The following is an 18,401-nucleotide window of genomic DNA, read 5'->3' as shown; positions in this document are numbered from 1 at the left end:
GCTTTCGGGTTGGGATAATTATTAGCTCTTTATTAGCTGCCCACCGGATTAGTATTATTATTATTCTATATAACCTTAGTGTTCCCTTTTGCCTTATTACCTTTGGTATGCCGGCCGGTGGATAATGCGCGATAGCAGAGTATGGGAGTACTGGGTTGCCTATTATAATTTGCCTAGTAAAAGCCGTTTTGTTTATTTAACGCGTCGCGTTATAGCTATAGCGCTAGGTAAGCTATTTAATATATTTAGTACGTAGGTTCTTGGGTAAACCTAGAAATATAGATGGGAATTCGTTAGAGATTTCGTTTAATATTTGCTGTATTTGTGCCTTATTTATAAGGGAGCGTAGTAGCTATCTAAGGAGCCCGCGCGTTAATATTTTGATTTTAACATTATAGTAGATTATATTATATTATTCGTTTGTAAGCCCTAGATCTCGCTTAAGAGTATCTTTAGTGTTATAGCTTAGGTCTGTTATTAGTGCTATAATTCTAAAAGCGTTAGGGGAGGTGCGGNAGGAAAGANGTCTTAATTANNCGCNAAGACNNATNTATAGAATTNTNTAGANAGGTATATTGTTTNGTTATTATATAAAACAATCGGTTAAATGTCTTATAAGAAATAAATAAGCGTATTAGCGAACGCTTCTTTACCCGCTATACTACCTAGACTTATAACCTCCTATCCCTTTCACGTCTCCGTCTATAAGCTTAATTTAGCACCTAGATTCGTTAATACTTTTTTTTTATATATTTTTTATATATTTATTATATTATACTACGTATAATAATGCGCATATAGCCTTTAGGCTATAGTGCTATAGTTCTATATATATAAATCCTTTCTAGGTAGCTTAATATGTACTAGTAACTATATTTGCTAATACTTTAAGATACCTAGTCAGCCTATAACTAGTGGAGCCTGGTTAGCACGATTAGAGGTCCTAACCTCCACTAAAATACTTAATATCCCTAATAAGGGCTAGAATATTATTAGCGAAAACGGAGATATTCCACTACAAGTTAATAAGATCTTAGGTCTATATAGCTTAATAGAGGAGTATCTAAGCTCTTAATATAATCTTTTAAGAGAAGACATAATTAAACCGTTAAGAGAGGTAGTAGGTTAAATTAGAGTAAACCCTTTTTAGTTTACCGGAATCTAGATATAGTAATAGAGTTGGTATATATAAATAGGTAAGCATGCCATAATTCTAAAGCAGTTATCCCCTAATATCTGTAAGGTCCATACCAGCTTAGTAATATTTTTACCTTAAGGGCTGGTAATCTATGTGGCGTTCTTACTTAGGAGAGTAGGGAAGATAATCCGTTAGGATTAGTTAAAAAGACTAGTCGCTAGGTCTCTAATTGCTTTAACTCCTAAGACTAACAATTTTCGAATAAAATATATACTTGTGATAGTGGCGGCGAGACCATTAGCCGCATTAGAATAGAATCCCCTAGAGGTTAACTTATTCTTTAAGACCTAAAGATATTAAGATTAACTTATCTATATCATGGATAATAGTTAAGGAATGAACTAGATTTTATAAAGTTAGTTACTATACTATATTAGCATTATAAAAGCTAATGAGAGAGCTATAAGTGTGTGATATTTTCTAAATAAGAAGATATCTAACCACTAATAGATTCCCGTTATTAGAATACCTTGTTTAAGTTTAATAGAATGTTAAAGTACCATAATATGTTATAAATAAGCCTTATACGGATCTTAGTTTAATTATAGCTATTAAGGATGCTTCCTTATTTAAGAATGTTTATATTTTTAAAGACTAGTCAAATATAACTACTATAGGGCTTAATAAATCTTAAGCTACTACACTAAAATAAGTTCTTATAAAGCGTCTTATAATAATCTAAAGACCTCTAGGCACTAGAAAAACGTGGCTTTAAAGGTATTACTCAGCAATATAATAATGGGAGATCCCCCTGTTATTATTATATGTTATACAAACTATGCGCTAGACTAGTTATTTGGGTATATTGCTTAAAGTAATATATACTTTATAAAATTTCCTAGTACTTCTAACCGTCTTAATACTATTGCTTATACGGATAGATGATATTACACTGCATTAGGCGCCAGGGCCGTAGGAGTAGGAAGAAGAGGAAGCGTTAGGGCTCCCTCTTTTTATATCTTATATTTTATTTTTTTATATTATCTTATATTGTCCTGCCATTGTTTTACTATTATGTTATATTGTCCCATATTGTCCCATATTGTCCTACCATTATATTATATTATCCTGCCATTATATCACATTGTCCTGCTATTATATCACATTATCCTGCCATTATATCACATTGTCCTGCCATTATGTCACATTATCCTGCCATTATATCATATTGTCCTGTCATCGCCCTGCTATTATGTCATATTATCCTAACATTGTCCTACCATTGTCCTACCATTGTATTATATTGTCCTGTCATTGTCCTGCCATTATATTATATTGTTCTATTATTGTCTCATATTATCCTGCTATTATCTCGGTACTGCTATATACTTTTTACCATTTACTAAGATTATAGTTGTGGGTATTTATTGGCTAGGATCCGGGCAGTAATTCTTAGTAGTAATTTTACTGCCCGAATCTCTTATAAATTAATTAATTGGCGTAGAGCCGTTATATTATAGTAAAGCTATATCTAAGCAATCTATATCGTGATCCTTGGCATAGTGTTATATATAGAAATATTTAATCGTTAGATTTAGGAAGGTATTTATATTTTAATTAAATTTATAAGACTATAACTAAGGGCCTTTATAGTGCAGTAGTATGGTAAGTTCTATAATTGCTTTGGTTTAGGGTTGCTCAGTCACTATAGGAAAGTTATAATACTTAGCGTGGTATTAAACTTAAGGTGCCTCGCCACTGTAGTAGTAGAGACATAGTAGATTAACTGCTCACTAAAATATGGCGCCCCCATTGCTATAGTAGCTACTATAGTAATAGAGATACCCTATATTTATAAATTTAGATTCTATATATAGTATAGCTTGCGAATTTAACGCGCTTGCCGATCTAGAGGAGCTTTTAGATTAGAAAGTTGCCAGATTAACCAAACAATCGCGTTAGAATTAGATTTGAGCTTCAGCTTAGATATATTCTGCAGCCTTTAGATTTAATCTAAAGTTATAACTAAACGTTCCCTAAGATTTAATGTAGGGATCTCTCCCTAAGGATTTAGTTTAATCGTAAGGTTTAGAAAGGGGTTATAATTTAGTTAAATTTATAAGATTATATTCTAAAGTCCTTATGGCATAGTAGTATAGTGCGTTCTGCCTCTTGCTATAATTTAAAGCTAGCCCAACGTAATTAAAACTCAACGTGGAAGAGCTAATATGCTTAGTATATAGTGCTGAGATTTCGTTAAATGTATAACTTTGGGCGTTATAGGACACATATAAAAATATAAGCTTAATTTAGAGCCTTACTAATGCCTAATTTAATAGGAAACGACCTTCTTTTTTAATATTTTTAATATTTTTAATGCGCGATAAGTAGGAATCGAACCCGCCACGCCTAGGAGTTAAATGCGCGACGTCTAATTGCTTAATCTAGCTAGGAGGCTCGGCGGTGATGCAATAGGGCTCAATAACGTGATAAGGCTCGACGGCGATGCAATGAGACTCGGCAATGTAATAAGACTCAACAATACAATAAGGCTCGGCGACGTGATGAGGCTCGGCAATGTAATGAGACTTAACAATGCAATAAGGCTTAGCAACGTGATAAGGCTCGGCGGCAATATAATGAAACTCAACAATGCAATAAGTCTTAGCGATATAATAAGGCTCAGGGCCGGGCAATAAGGGGAAGATTTAAGGTTGCTTAGTTACTAATGCCTAATAGCGAAATCCAATGGTATAGTACTGCTATTAAGGTGTTTTAATGCGGGTAGGTTATATAAAGGTTTTGTCTGTAATATATCTAACATATCCTAAAAGTCTGCCTTTTGCTTATCTTTAAGGTCAAATTTCTAGCCTATAATAAATTAAATATTATAGTCGGTAAGAGCATAATAAATAACAGTATATTTTGCCCTGTCGTTCTTAAAACCGTTAAATATAAAGTAGTAGGTAGTCCATTAACTTATATCTGTTAATGCCGGCTAATAAAGTGCCTTTAAAACGTACCAATATTAATAATAGCCCTTTTATTTTGCAGTATAATAAGCTTAATAGCAATAGGGTTTCAGTCCTCATAATTAAGCACATTTGTCTAGCGGAGCCAGGTTTGCCAATTATTCCAGTCAGCATTATATTATAGGTTAATTTAATATCTTGCACTAATAGAAAAAGGCAGAAGGCAGATTAAATAGAATAATTAGGGTACGCTTTTCTTCGCCGTTAGGGATTTCGTATAAACGTCGCATAGCGTATAGGTAGGAGCTGGTGGTCGTTAAGACGTCATAGGCAGTAGTAAAAGTTTTATATAGGATAGTGAGATCTCAAAAACCACTACTAACGGTTCCCCCTCATAGCAGACAACTACGTATATGCGCTACAACTGTGCAATCAGTAGACAAAAGCGGTAGTTATAAACGTCAGTTTATTTATTCTAATGCCGTCTTACTTCTTATAACAATTTAAGATATAGAGGGAGCTTTGGTTATGGGATGATCCTCTTATATACTAATTAGGCTTTTGGAATAATAAAGATAGCATATATATATAGTCTATTAGTAGAGAGGATACACCTTAATAGGAATTGTTAATGTATATTAGGAATGAGAGTTAGTAGGGTTATAGGCTAGATTACTTAATAAGTATTAAGGTAGTTAGTGGCTGAAGTAATATTAATCTAGACAAAATTTAAACTTTTTAAGGTTTAGTTAGTTACAAGGTGGTTAATACTAAGATAATATATTACAAAATATTAAACAGTTGTATATTATCTACATATATATATATTATGCTAAGACATACTCTTATTATAGGGGGTCGCTGCTCTAACTGCACTAGCTACGCTATTTCTATTACATTATTATCAGCCTACTAAGTAGGTTGGGCTTTAAACACTTCATAGAACTTATTAATTGTTATCCTTTTAGTTATTATACGCCTCACTAACATAACCATATTAATCGGGTTCCACTTATCCGTACTATATATTATTAACGTAGTAACTACTGGCGCTAGCTGTCTAGATCTAGCAGCTTAGCTAAATACTTATACCTCTACATCTACCGTTATCACTAGTTTAAGCAGATAGACTCTGTGCGTAGAGACTAAATTCAGACCCTCTTCTCCAACTTTTTAGTTAATAATAAGAAACTGGACCATATTATTCTAGTAAGGACCGCTTATTAGAATACGAAACGCTTTATAGATATCCTCCTAGTCTTTTAGGGATATCCTAGACTCTATCTAGCAAACAATTAAATATTTAGACTGGCCGAGCCTTTTATAGAAATACTATATTATATTATTAGTAACAGTTTACTACTAGTCTAATAGCTAACTTATAAGGCGTAATAGCATATATACCGCTGGTTCGTAACTGCTAAATAGTAGTCTCTTATTAGGATTCCTTTTAAGTACTTTATTAACATATTTTATAATTCCATTTAGTTTCCCGGAGTTAGCAATTATGCTCTAATTTTTCCAAAGTAGATTCTCGTCTAAAGGTTTATCCCATTTTTTGCTATAGAATTTGTTAACTATCCACCTTAGCTTTATTCCAACTTTTGTCTTATCCTTCTACTATATATCCTGCCACTTATCTCCTACCTTAGCCAGGCCTAAAAAGATAGCAAAAATTTTTAATAAGCGACCAGCTCCCTCCAGAAATTAATCTATATTAAAGATGGATTTTTCTCCTTTTCTTCCTTTAGCTTTCTAGTGTCTAAAAGCTTTATTTAGCTGTTTGAAAGCTTCTAGGGATGCTCCACACTAAAGCTTCTTAATATACGGTTTAAATATTAAATCGTTTATTATATAGTAGTCTTAGTAGACAACTAGTAGTAGCTTATTAATCACCCTCCTATTAAACCATTGGTCTTCCCCTATCCTACGCATAATTAAGACCTTTACAATTAAAGAGGAGCATTCTTTAAAGCCTATAATAACCTTATTCGGAAGAGAAGAGCGATTAGCTACTCCTAGCTTTTTATATTTAATTAACGCTTTAATATTGCAATTATTAATTAATTTTGTATTTAGGGAATCCGTCCAATTAGGGGCCCTAAAAATTTCTAAGGCGGGAATTAGACTCGTAAAACCTTCGCTAGTTGGCATACCGGAAGTAAACACTACTAAAGGTTAAGAGGTGTAGTAGGTTATTTTACTATTGCTATCCTTATAAGACTGGCCCGGGCGTTAAAAGTAAGGAAATACTGCTTGATTATTGTATACTTGTTTGGCGATTTTTATTAGATAACCTGTCTCTAACCTGTCTATATAGAACTTATCAGCAAAAATCCTACTAATGATATAACGAGGACCACTGTCTCTATAGAGATTGAAAATGGTTTTATACTGTTCCTAAGCGGTCTAGGTTATTGCCTAAGTTTACGAGGTCGTAATTATAAGATACGAAGCCAATCTTAGGTCTATTTTCTACTAGACTACTTCACCTTCTCCTTTATATTTTATAGGTTTAAGAATGTCCCTATCTTTATTTGTAAAATCATACTTCTTTATACTAGACCTAATAAAAGCCGTATAGCGTATACGGACTTATAGTTTGCCTCTAGGAATAAAATTATTTAGTTTTAAGGTCTTAAACCATGATTTAACGTCTTTAACCGCTTAGGGCAGTAGATTCTGTCTAGTAATGTATATGGTTGGTCCTACTGGCCGGTTAAGAAATTTTCTGGCGATACTTCCCTTAACACAATAGCACTATGGCATACCATCCATTTAACTTAGGCATCGGGCGTTAGACGGCTGCGGGTGTTTATCTATACTAAGGGTAAGGTAGAGACTTTTATCTCTATCTTTTTAATTTTTCTAATTAAGCCAGTTAAGGTTAATCTTGGTTATTAACACGCCGGTATACCAGATTAAAAGCATTTAAAGTGTCTTACCTAAACCCATCATATCTATAAGAAAGGTCCTACCTAGGGTTGTATAATTAAGAAGAGTATGGGTAATACTAAGCAGCTAATATATCTATATAGCTTTACCCTTTTTTATACCGTGTAAGTGGAAGGTTATATCTTAAAGAGTGTTACAAATAGTTAATGGAAACAAGAGGAACTATAGCGCCTTTACCTATAATATTGGGTTAATATATGCTTCTCGTACGTCCTTTAGGTGATTAACTTCCTAATTAACCTCTTTAATTTTATCCTTGTGCTTGTCTTCCGGTTCCTTATTAGTCGAAATAGGGTTAATTAAGGTGTTAAAGTGGCGGCGCTCCTATATACAGTTAAGATTAATTTCCCTAATATAAATTAGGTTAGGGTTATTATTTATATCCTTAAATAATATATTAATAAACATTTCGCGATTAGACTTTAGCCATTTATTATACTATCCTTTTATTTCATCCTATGGCATTGTCTTAAATGTTTATACTTTATCTAGATCTACGCCTTTTAAGAGCTCTAATTCATTTAGCAGGGGCTAGTCTTTACTACTACGGGTCCAGCTATAAGCAGTTTTAATTATAGCCGGCCGTATGGCTAATAATGCATCAGTAGGTATAGGTGGCGTGGACTTTAGGGTTAACGTGGGCTTTGGATTTAACTGCTTAGGTATAGGTGGTGTGGACTCTAAGGTTGACTGCTTATAACTACTTTAACCTAGGGCAGGTATATCTATTCTTCTCCTAGTCAGCACCGGTTATATAATATTAGGGTTAGAATTAGACTTGGAATTACCCTTATTAAATCTTATACCTATAAACGTACGTTAGATAACTCTATATAATATTATATAATCTTATAAATTATAAAGTCTCTTACGCTTTATAATCCGATTAGGATCTTTAACTCCAATTATAATTATATTAAGTCCGGCCTTCTTTGCAGAAAGCACCGTAAATACCAGGTTTATATAATTAAGAATTAGTATACTAGTGGTCAGATCTACTATAGTCCAGCCATCCCTATATTTATCCGCCGAGAAGTTTTCACTTATTGCGGCCTGCAGCTTATTATATCCACAGTAATATATATTAATTTTCTCTGGAGAATCGGACAATAGATGCTTATACTTAGTTTTTAATGCGAATCTGTATAGAATGGGGGCCCTAGTAAATAGCGTTTTGTCTAGGTAACTATATATAGTAAAGCTCATTTCATAGAATGGTGTAGGTGTGGTATTTAGCTGTTATAGGGCTTTAATAAATAGATTACTGAGTATTTAGGCAGCCTTGGAGGTTGCCTTTAATCTAGATAAGTTAATAAACTACTCTCTAGAAGACAAGGCGCCATACTTTTAAACAGCATTAGTTATTATAACCTCCACGCCTTTACGTCTATTGGTTGTTACGTGTCACCATATAGATTTTTTAGTGGCGATAGCGAAAGCTTTAAACTCTAATAGTAGATTAGATCTCTTAAACACGTGCCCATACTTAGTATTAAGAAGGTCAAAGACTATACGCTTAACTCTATTTTGTATAGGTCCGGACGTTAGCAACCTACCGCTAGACGCTTTATTAATTTCACTAGTATAGTATTAGAGGATTTCGCTGTATATTTTTTCGTTAATTATAAGTCCTTACTATAGCTTTGGACCACTTATTTACAATGAGTTCTTATTAGTTACAGTAGTTAAGTACCAACTAGATTCTAGATATGGCGCCGCCATTATAGTTAGGGACCCTATATATTCATAAGCGGGTAAAAGCTTAATGCAGAATAGTATGGAGTAACTTATAAAGACAGTGGAGCGGATAATATATTAGATAATTAGTAATAATACAACAAGACAATCCTAACAGTTATAATGAGAAGGTATGCCAATAGTGTTAACTTAAGATAATAGCGGATGCTAATAAGAGTAATCTAAGAGTGATGCAAGAAATAGAACGGAATGTAAGTCTTAACGTAAGAAGTAGGATAAGATGCAAGCTTTAATATAGGCAGTAGAATAAAATGCAAGACTTAGAGTAAGAAACGGAACGAAAGGTGCATAGCAAGACGAGATATAAGATTTGCGCTACTAACTAAGTAAATAATAATAAGAGAGCTAATGATTCTATTCTTTGTGTTATAACTAGTCAGTGAAGCAGCTCTAGAGAGGTGGGGAAATAAGTTTAGGATAATCTAAGACATTAAAAAATATCTAAGATTGTACGAAAAAGTGAAATATAATATAGCATTTTATTCCGTAAGTGCAAGGTAAGGCAAAATATATAGTAGAGAGAGGTAGGGGGATAATCCAAGACATTATAAAAGGTCTAAGATTATACGAAAAAAAGTGAAATATAATATAGTATTTTATCCTATAAGCGCAAGATAAGGTAAAGTGCATAGTAGAGAGAGGTAGGGGGATAATCTAAGACATTATAAAAAGTCTAAGATTATACGAAATAAAGTAAAATATAATATGGTATTTTATCCCACAAATACAAGATAAGGCTTTAGGATACCCTTTTACCTAAAGTACAACCCATTTTTAAGCTATGTTACTAATAAAGCAACTTTTTTTTAGGTAAGCTGTTACGTCTACTGTATAGGCAACCCAAAACTAGTATCCTAGATCCCACTCATAGCTACTACGCCTCATATTAAAGATATTCGCTGGACTTATTTGCATATAGGTTCTATAGTCCGAATTGTATATTAAGCTATCCATAACACAGCTATTATTACTCTAGCCCTGTAACACCGTACTCTTATTTATACGCCTTTTTCTTCTATTTCCTGCTATTATCTACTTAATCTTTTAAACTTCTATAGCCGCCTAAACTAACACCGCAGCCTCTTTGTCTTCAAAAACACAACTACGTTAAGCTTAGCTCAGCCTCAATTTCTCTTTAAAAACACGGCTACGTTAAGCTTACCTTGGCCTCAATTTCTCTAAACGCACACTGCCTAGAAATATATCCCGCCTTATATAACTACTATAAGCTCTACCTACAATATGGCGTCTAGTGCCCTAGCGCGGAGCGGGCTCTCTCAAAAGCCGCATTATAATGCCTTCTAGAGACCAGACACCTAAAGCTTCTTCAGCTGCTATAAATAAGGGAGATGCCAATATGTAGATTAACGGTGGCATACCGGGTAGAGATGGCCCTAATCTTCGCGAGCTAGGGTAGGATGTTAAGGTTAAGCTAGCCGATCTATAGACTAACCTAAATAACCTATTCTTTTCTGCTAAATTATTTAAAGAGCTCTAACTATATTTTAGCTCTCCGCACCCTAGTAGTATATAAGCTCGTGCTAACATGTCTGTTTAATAGGAAACCGGAGGTGTTAAAAGGAATTCTAGAAATAAACTTTCAAAAGCCGTTAAAGACAAGTAGTTAGCCTACGAGATATGGGCTTTCTATTTGGTTACTTCGCGGGCTTTAAATTATCTATATTATTGCTGATACCCATTATCCGGCCTAACCCTCTGGCGTTACCCTAATGACAAATATGAGACTTCCGGGCAGCAGCTTAAGTTAGATATTAGTTAGAACTCTGTATACCTAAGACCGGATATTATAGTTCTAAGTGCTAACTTATTTAGTTATCTTAACTTAACTAGTACTACCCTTAATCCTCCCTTTTTTCTTACTACGGCTTATATAGAAATAACAGAATCGTAGGTCCGGATAGCTAACATTATCAGGCTCTATAACATCAGTAGTAAATAATATCTTCGCTATAGCTATAATCCTATAGCCATCGCCTGAGAATACTATATATTATTATTTAGACGGATAAAGGTTTTTTGGGTACTATTAAGTCTTTAGTTTACAGTTCGGCTGCTTTAAACTCTTTTAAGTCCTTAAACTTAGTATTAAGCTTAGTGTTAAGCTAGTTATACTTGCGCTTTAGCGTCTAGTTCGGTTGCCTTAGACTCTTAAGTCCTTAAACTTAGTGTCAAGCTAGTTATACTTGCGCTTTAGTATAACTAGTTCTAGCAAGAAAATAAGAGGTATACTCTTAGCAGCTATAAAGCCAAGCCACTTAGATTAAATACCGGCAATTAACCATTAGTACTATAACACGCACTCTTTACGCCTGGAAATAATACCATATTGTTTAATATATAATTAGCGATAATACAGCGGAGCTGTCTATAGTATTCTTATACCCCTAAGAGTTACGGCGGCCTTTACTAACACCTACGGTGCTGTAAAAGGCGGCTACCTAGCCACTAACACGTCTATAAAAAAACACGCGAAGAGAGATACAACACTCGCACGTTTATTGCGGCCCAACTACTTATAATTTGTAATCAATTCCACCACTCTAACTAGTTAAATAACGCGTAATCGCAACCAGATAGTATAAACACGGATACTAACGAGTATGCTCTGGTGGCGGTAGAATATAAGCAGAATGCCCACTTGGTGCCTCTATGCGGTATACTACATCAGAAAAGCGTCCTATCGTTATTATTATTACTTAAAGTAGAGATATTTAAAGCAACTAAGAATATAAAGGTAGGTAAACCAATTTTATATAAGACCGATAATAATATATAGTAAGTTAACCAGACAATTTTAGATATTACTATATAATAACATAATAATAGCCAAAGTATACTATATAATCCTTTTTATTTAGAGTTTAATTACGCCTTTTTAATATAGCTGTACCGCATTCGCTGCATAAAGGGAGACGTCGACGCACTACTTAAAGACACCCGCCTTAGCCCACTTTATAGCCTACTTAGCTTCTAATCTACAAATTAATGGGAGGAACTAATTACCGCTATTCTATTTAGCATATAAGACGAACAATAGCTCTAATTAGAGTATAAGGTGGAATTGAACATTAAAGGCTCTAAGTAGAGGAAATACTATATTCTTTACCAGGATATTATAAATATAATTGCCTTTCTAATTAGCTATTAACCCTTTAAAGATACACTAGTATATACACTAAAGAGACTCTATAATGCTAATAACCACTAAGTCTATAATAAGCTATACAGCAGTAACTAGTGGTAGGAGACACAAGGCAAGGTTCCTAGCGGTGCTATAGTAGTTCCTATACTTATAGCAGTTAATAAGACCCAGCTAATAATATACTATGGCGATAAATCGGCCTAGCCGGTATATCTTACCATTGGTAATCTTAACTAATAAGTTTAACGCCAACAGACATCCCCCGCAAATATTCTTATTAGTTTTATGCCAGTTATTAAAGAAAAGGATAACAATATAAAAAGTAAAGCATATTATAAGGCAATAAGAACTATACTTAAACGTAAGTCCTGCTTTAGTATTCTAACGCTATATTCTATAAACTAAAATATAATAGCAATTAAGCATCTTATAGAAAGCGGCATAGACCTTTAATATGCGGATAATTTTGTGCGATGATGTTATCTAATTATATATAGAATAATGGCAGACTATAAAGAACAAGTGCTGCTTATAGGTATCAAAAGCCAACAGCACTGCACTATGTGCTAGGTCCCCCCTTTAAAGCGTAAGAACTTAACTAAGAAATAATACCCGCTACGCACCTATAAGGAGACGAGAAGATAGATTAAACGCCAGTAACTAGAGAACATTCTTCCATCCTTAGATAACTGGGTACACCCAGTAAAATGTTTCGCGTGGCACTATCGCCTATTTAATATCTATAAGGGCATAATAGTAGATATTCTACATTAGCTTCTAAAGGGTATTATTATGCGACTTATTAAATAGGTACGGAAACTAGTAGGCGATGTCGTCCAGCCAAAAAGAAAGAGAAGAGGGATAAAGACAACCACAATAAATATATCTGCGGAGGCTTAGCTTAATCAGCATTTTAGACAAGTCCCAGCTTTTATAGGGCTAAAACAGTTTAATAATCTATTATTTAGTAAAGTTACTTAATAGACAGGTAATAAACAAAAAGCCATGGTTCGTCAACTTGTCGCTATACTAGCCCCACTGCTGTCGTCTAGGGAACTATATACTATGCATTTTACAAGAGCCGTATACAACTTCATTATTATAGCTTAGTATCGCACCCATAATGAGGAGACACTACGATATATGCACTACGCCCTATATTAAATTGATATGCTTAAAGGCGTGTTTTAAAGTTTCCGTCTAAAGGTAAAGGATTCTAATACGGGCTATTTTAATATACTAAAATTCCATACCCTTATACATTTTAAGGAAAATATCCGCCTATACGGATACGCAGATAGGTACTGCACTAGCGTAAATGGCGAAGCTAGACACCGTTATATTGTTAAGGCGTTTTATAACTTAATAAATAAACGGGATTTACTATCTTAAATTTACTCTTATAATTTAAGACAGGTAGTAATACTAGCAATAGAAGACGAAATAGCTTTTATGAATAGTGATTTTGTACTATAGTCTTCCTAGCGTCTAGAGGTATAGGTTACTTAACTAATATAGCATTTGGTAGTTGTAAAGCTTTAGTGGCCTTTAGAAGATATAGATAGGGCAACGGATCTTGTCTAGAGGCGTCTTGGGTTAAAGACATAGCTTTATATATCTTATATGGCAAACTGCTACAAAATCCCAGGGTTTCTAGACGGCATTACGGTATTTATCCAAGAGTATAGGCGAAAACTATAAGGCGAACGTGCCTAGAACTCCAATATGGACCGGAAAGAGAAGAATCCTTTATGGGTTAAGCGCCTGCTTGTTAAAATACATCTATCTATCCGCTATTAGAAACAAGACGGAAAAAATGTAACCAACCTTAAGGCCCAAATTAGTAAGGTAGTACGTTACGCACCAGATTAGCAATATTCTAACCAGTAGAGGCGTGATTACGTATAGGTCCAAGAGTATATAGATAACAACGACCGTATTAGAAAGGGCCGCACACTATTAGGTGGAAGACTTATAGGCCAGCTTTAGCTAATTGTTACTATTTTAGATATTAAAAGGTTAGATAAGTACGGTGTATACATACAGTATACTAGAGCTATAGTAGAGCTGCTTTAGCCATTAAATTATAAACTGCCGCATCTAACACACGGCATAGTTAAGGTGAAAAGGTGGCCGCGCTTAAGCATAAATACTAGGCAAGTACTTAGAGGTAGTCGCTTTTATTCAATACTATCTATTCTACAAAGCGCGCATATTATTCTAGCCGCTACTTCTTATCTAGATTTATACTATATCAATAATTATATTAATTGGGACCAATACAATACTCTATACTCGGACAACTTTCTTAAAGAAGGAACCCGTATCGCGTTATCATATAGAAGCTAGGATAAATAGCAAAAGTAGCTAAGCTAGTATAGAACCTATATAAGACTATATGGGACTATATAAGATTATATAAGATTATATAAGATTGTATAAGATTATATAAAATTATTTTAATCCTAATATATATTATAAGCTAGCATACTACAGGCTAAGAAAATAGTAAAAATTCATTTGCGTAATTAGTATATAACTTTAAAATAATATATTATATTACCTTAATTACATATTAAGGAATGTGCAGTTAGCTTTTAAAGTTATCAAGTTAGTTAACTACGTGTTATTTAAATTTTAAGTTGGTCAATTGCATGTTAAGGAATGTGCAGTTAGCTTTTAAAGTTGTTAAGTAGGTTAACTATATGTTATTTAACTTTTAAATATGTTAAGTTAGTTAATTACGTATTAAGTTAGTTAAGTTGCATGTTAAGTTAGTCAATTGCGTATTAAGTTAGTTAAGTTGTATATTAAGTTGGTCAATTGCGTNTTAAGTTGGTCAATTGCGTATCGAGTTGGTTAAATTGCATGTCAATTACGCGAAACGCGAAAAACAAAGTCTACTTAAATCTCATCCTGCGAATATTTTCCCGATAAAAATGTAAGGCCTCCAGATGTTAGTAATTAAAGCTATAAAGACTAGGCCTGCTAGGACTTATCTAGATAGTCTAATAAGCCCTTAACCTTACTAGCTATCTGCTTATATTCGGCGCGTAGAGCCTTTAGTTAGTTAGTAAGGAGTAGTATAGCCTAATAGAAAATTAACAGCTAATTTAGGCTCCCCTCTTCCTATAGGTAGGGCTTTAGATCCTATATAAAGGCCTTATACGCCTTATACTAGAAAATAGGGTGGCTCTATATTAGATAGCTTAGGAATATCTTACGGAGGGCTACTAAGTCCTATAGAATAACCTTACGGAGGTAAAAGAGAAGGTTCGTAACCCCTATAGCGGCAAGGTTATTAATCTAATATAGCTGTAGGCCAAAACGGCCCTTCTATTTGTCTAGTTTAGGCTATATTATTAATAGCAGTACATTAGGCGGCATAATACCCATATAGCGGATTTTAAAGCAGCCCATCTATAAGGGGTACCCTACTATTAACCTTATAAACTCTTATAGGAGAGAGTTTAAGTAATAGCCTACTATCTACTCTTAGTTCTACCTCCTAGCGCGCTAAATCTAGTCCTCGCTAACCCCCTTTAGCTCCGCCGTCTTAGCGCTAGCGCTCCGCCTAATATATATCTTCTTCTCTAAGAAGACACTAACGTACTAAAAGGCCTTTATAACCTAATCTTGCTATAAGTTATATAAGAGGGCCGCCTTACAGTCCCTACCGCCTTTAATTAGGCGTATATTGTACTATACTAAGCGCCTGCTAAAGTCTAGAAACGGCTTTATACTAAGATTCTAGCGGTATAGGAGATAGAAAGCTAGCCCGCTAAGTATATAAATAAGCGGCTTCCTGTTCCATAGGGCCCTAATAGTCTTAAGGCGGCTATACTAGTTCTACTTACCTACGCGTATAGTGAATATTAAGGGCATATAGCGCGTAGGGCCTTTACCTTTAAACTTAAAGGTAAATAGATCTAAGATCTTGGCGGAGCGTTTATCGCCGCCGTAGGTAAGCATATAGTAGTCTAGTAGGATATTAATAAGCGTGTGGAAGTAGCACTCTAGGGACAAGACGGCGCCCCTAGCCTAGAGCTTACGGCAGACGCTCTAGAACTCGTCCTCGGTATAGCCGTTAAGGAGGGTATCTCTACCCTTATCGGCGAACTACTCTTTCTTACGCTGCGCGTCCCTCCGCTATAATGTCTTTAGGTACTCCCTAACGCTATCCTCCCGCAGAGACGGGTAGCTATTTATTTTTATAGCTTTCTATATCTAATAGAGGTCCGTTAAAGTAGTAATATAGCTATAAACTAACTGCTATAAGAGCCGCGTTTCCTCTTAGGGTATATTAATATTGGCTTTACGGCTCTTCCCTTTTAAGGGCTAGCTTGCAACCTCCTTAACAAGGAAGAGAAGTAGCTTATCCTCTATAACGGTATCGCTGTTATAGTACTGCTTCCGTTTATAAAAGGCCTAGAGCCGGATAATATGTCAGCCACGGGCCGCAATACTTTTAGGAGGGGGGGGGTATTACCTTAAACTCCTTCTGCTTTGGATCGTATATTAAAGATATATTCTTAGGCCTTGCGGCACGCGTAAGGACAAGGATATGCTACGCGTTAGCGCGTAATTTGGCATTATTAGCGATATTAATCTCTACGCGGTTAGTCAGCGCTATCTTATATAGTAGGTATAATAGCAGACATGCTGCCGCGATTAAGGATAGGCAGGGAGGACTTTTTTATATATACTTAGGGCCTTAATGGCCCTAATTACCCTATGGTCGGCGTCGATCAGCGGCTTAATTAGCAGGTGGCCCTAGATACGCGAATCTCCTCAGCTTAGCGCTGGTGGCGCTAAGGAGATCCTTAAATCTGACCCAGGTGGCTGGCTAAACACGTGATTTTTCGGCTAACTGAGGATTAGCCGGGCAGTCAATACCAAGAAATCGTTAACGTGTTCCACCACTTACCTGGCCACATCTGTTACCTAACCACCCCAAAAACCACCAAAAATTAGAAAAACTGCACCTTAATATCTCGACAATGGCTTAATAATAAATTCCAAAATTTTATAATTAGCCTTTCGCCTATATTAAGACTTTTAATAAAGTTCTAGTGTAATAAGCCTGGCCATTATTAAGATATCGGGTTTTAGCCCCCAATTTTAAGCTAAATTGCGATATTTTTTAAATCTAATAAGAGGTTTAAAATAGGTATAAAAGGCTAATTATAAAATTTTGGAGTTTATTATTAAGCCGTTGTCGAAATATTAGGGTGCAGTTTTTCTAATTTTTGGTGGTTTTTGGGGTTGCTAGGTGACTGGTGTGAGTGGTGAGCTCATTACCTCAGCAACGTCAGACCGTAGAATCAATTAGCGGACTTACGTATATCCGCAAGCGGATATCGCTAACCTTTTTTATCAAAAAGTTGATTCTCTATGCTAACCTAGTACTAACCTAGGCCTTAAAAACGCGTCTAAAAAGTAGGGGCGCCCCCTGGGGGGGGGAAATATTTAGATGATATGTCGCCGATATAGGGGGGACCGTACGTAACCCGAGGCTATGCCAAGCTTAACCCGGACCTATGTGTATGCTGCCAAGTGCACGGGCCATGCCGACTGCAAATTGGTGACTTAGTGGCTGATTCAGTCATAGGGTGGTTATCGATAAGGGCGAGGGGTGTAAACATCCCGCAAACTTCCTTCGTATCAATCGTCGTCCTATCACCGTTTTAGTGACCAATACCTTTATTAATGCTAACCGGAATGTCTAATGTCCTCATTGTCGATGCCGCCCTCGATCTAGGAGCTGAATTGGCCAAATATTACACTTCAACCGGTCACAATATCCTCGCAACAGCTTGAACCCTCCACCTAGCAGTAAGCTCCAGCACTCAGCTCCCCATACCAATTCCTCCCAATTCCCCTTAAACAACATGCTGACCCAACCTCCACTCCCATCACATCATCTAACCCCTTGTCCAACCCTCTCTTCTCCCCTCCTGCGCCCTCCCGCTCACTAACGTCCTCCACCAGCCAAAAACATAACCTACATCCTCTCCATCGACATCTCCTCCGAAGACGCCGGCAGCACTCTAGCGCGCTATCCCTCCACGTGCTCGACGACCTCCCTCTCAACCGCCACAATAACCGCAGGCTACTTCGCAACCGAAACGCTCGCCGCCCTCCTCCGCCGCCGAAGTCACCATGTACAAAACCCGCGTCATCGGCCCCCCACGCTCCTTGTCGCCGCCCTCGTCACCAAAACTGCAACCCCCCCTTCTTTACACCCGCCAGGCTCGAAAGTCGTGCTCCTGAGCTCCGAGAGCGGCAGCACCGGGTTACGGCACGGGAGCGGGGGGGGCGGGAATCATGCGCGCCGTGCCAGCAAGGCGGGGCTGAATATGTGCGGAAAGCCGCTGGGTTTGGGCTTGAAGGAGCGCGGGGGTTCATGGTTGGG

Source organism: Cenococcum geophilum (assembly GCF_001692895.1).
Source record: "Cenococcum geophilum 1.58 unplaced genomic scaffold K441scaffold_19, whole genome shotgun sequence".
Classification (NCBI taxonomy): domain Eukaryota; kingdom Fungi; phylum Ascomycota; class Dothideomycetes; order Gloniales; family Gloniaceae; genus Cenococcum; species Cenococcum geophilum.
Note: the sequence above shows the minus strand (reverse complement) of the source record.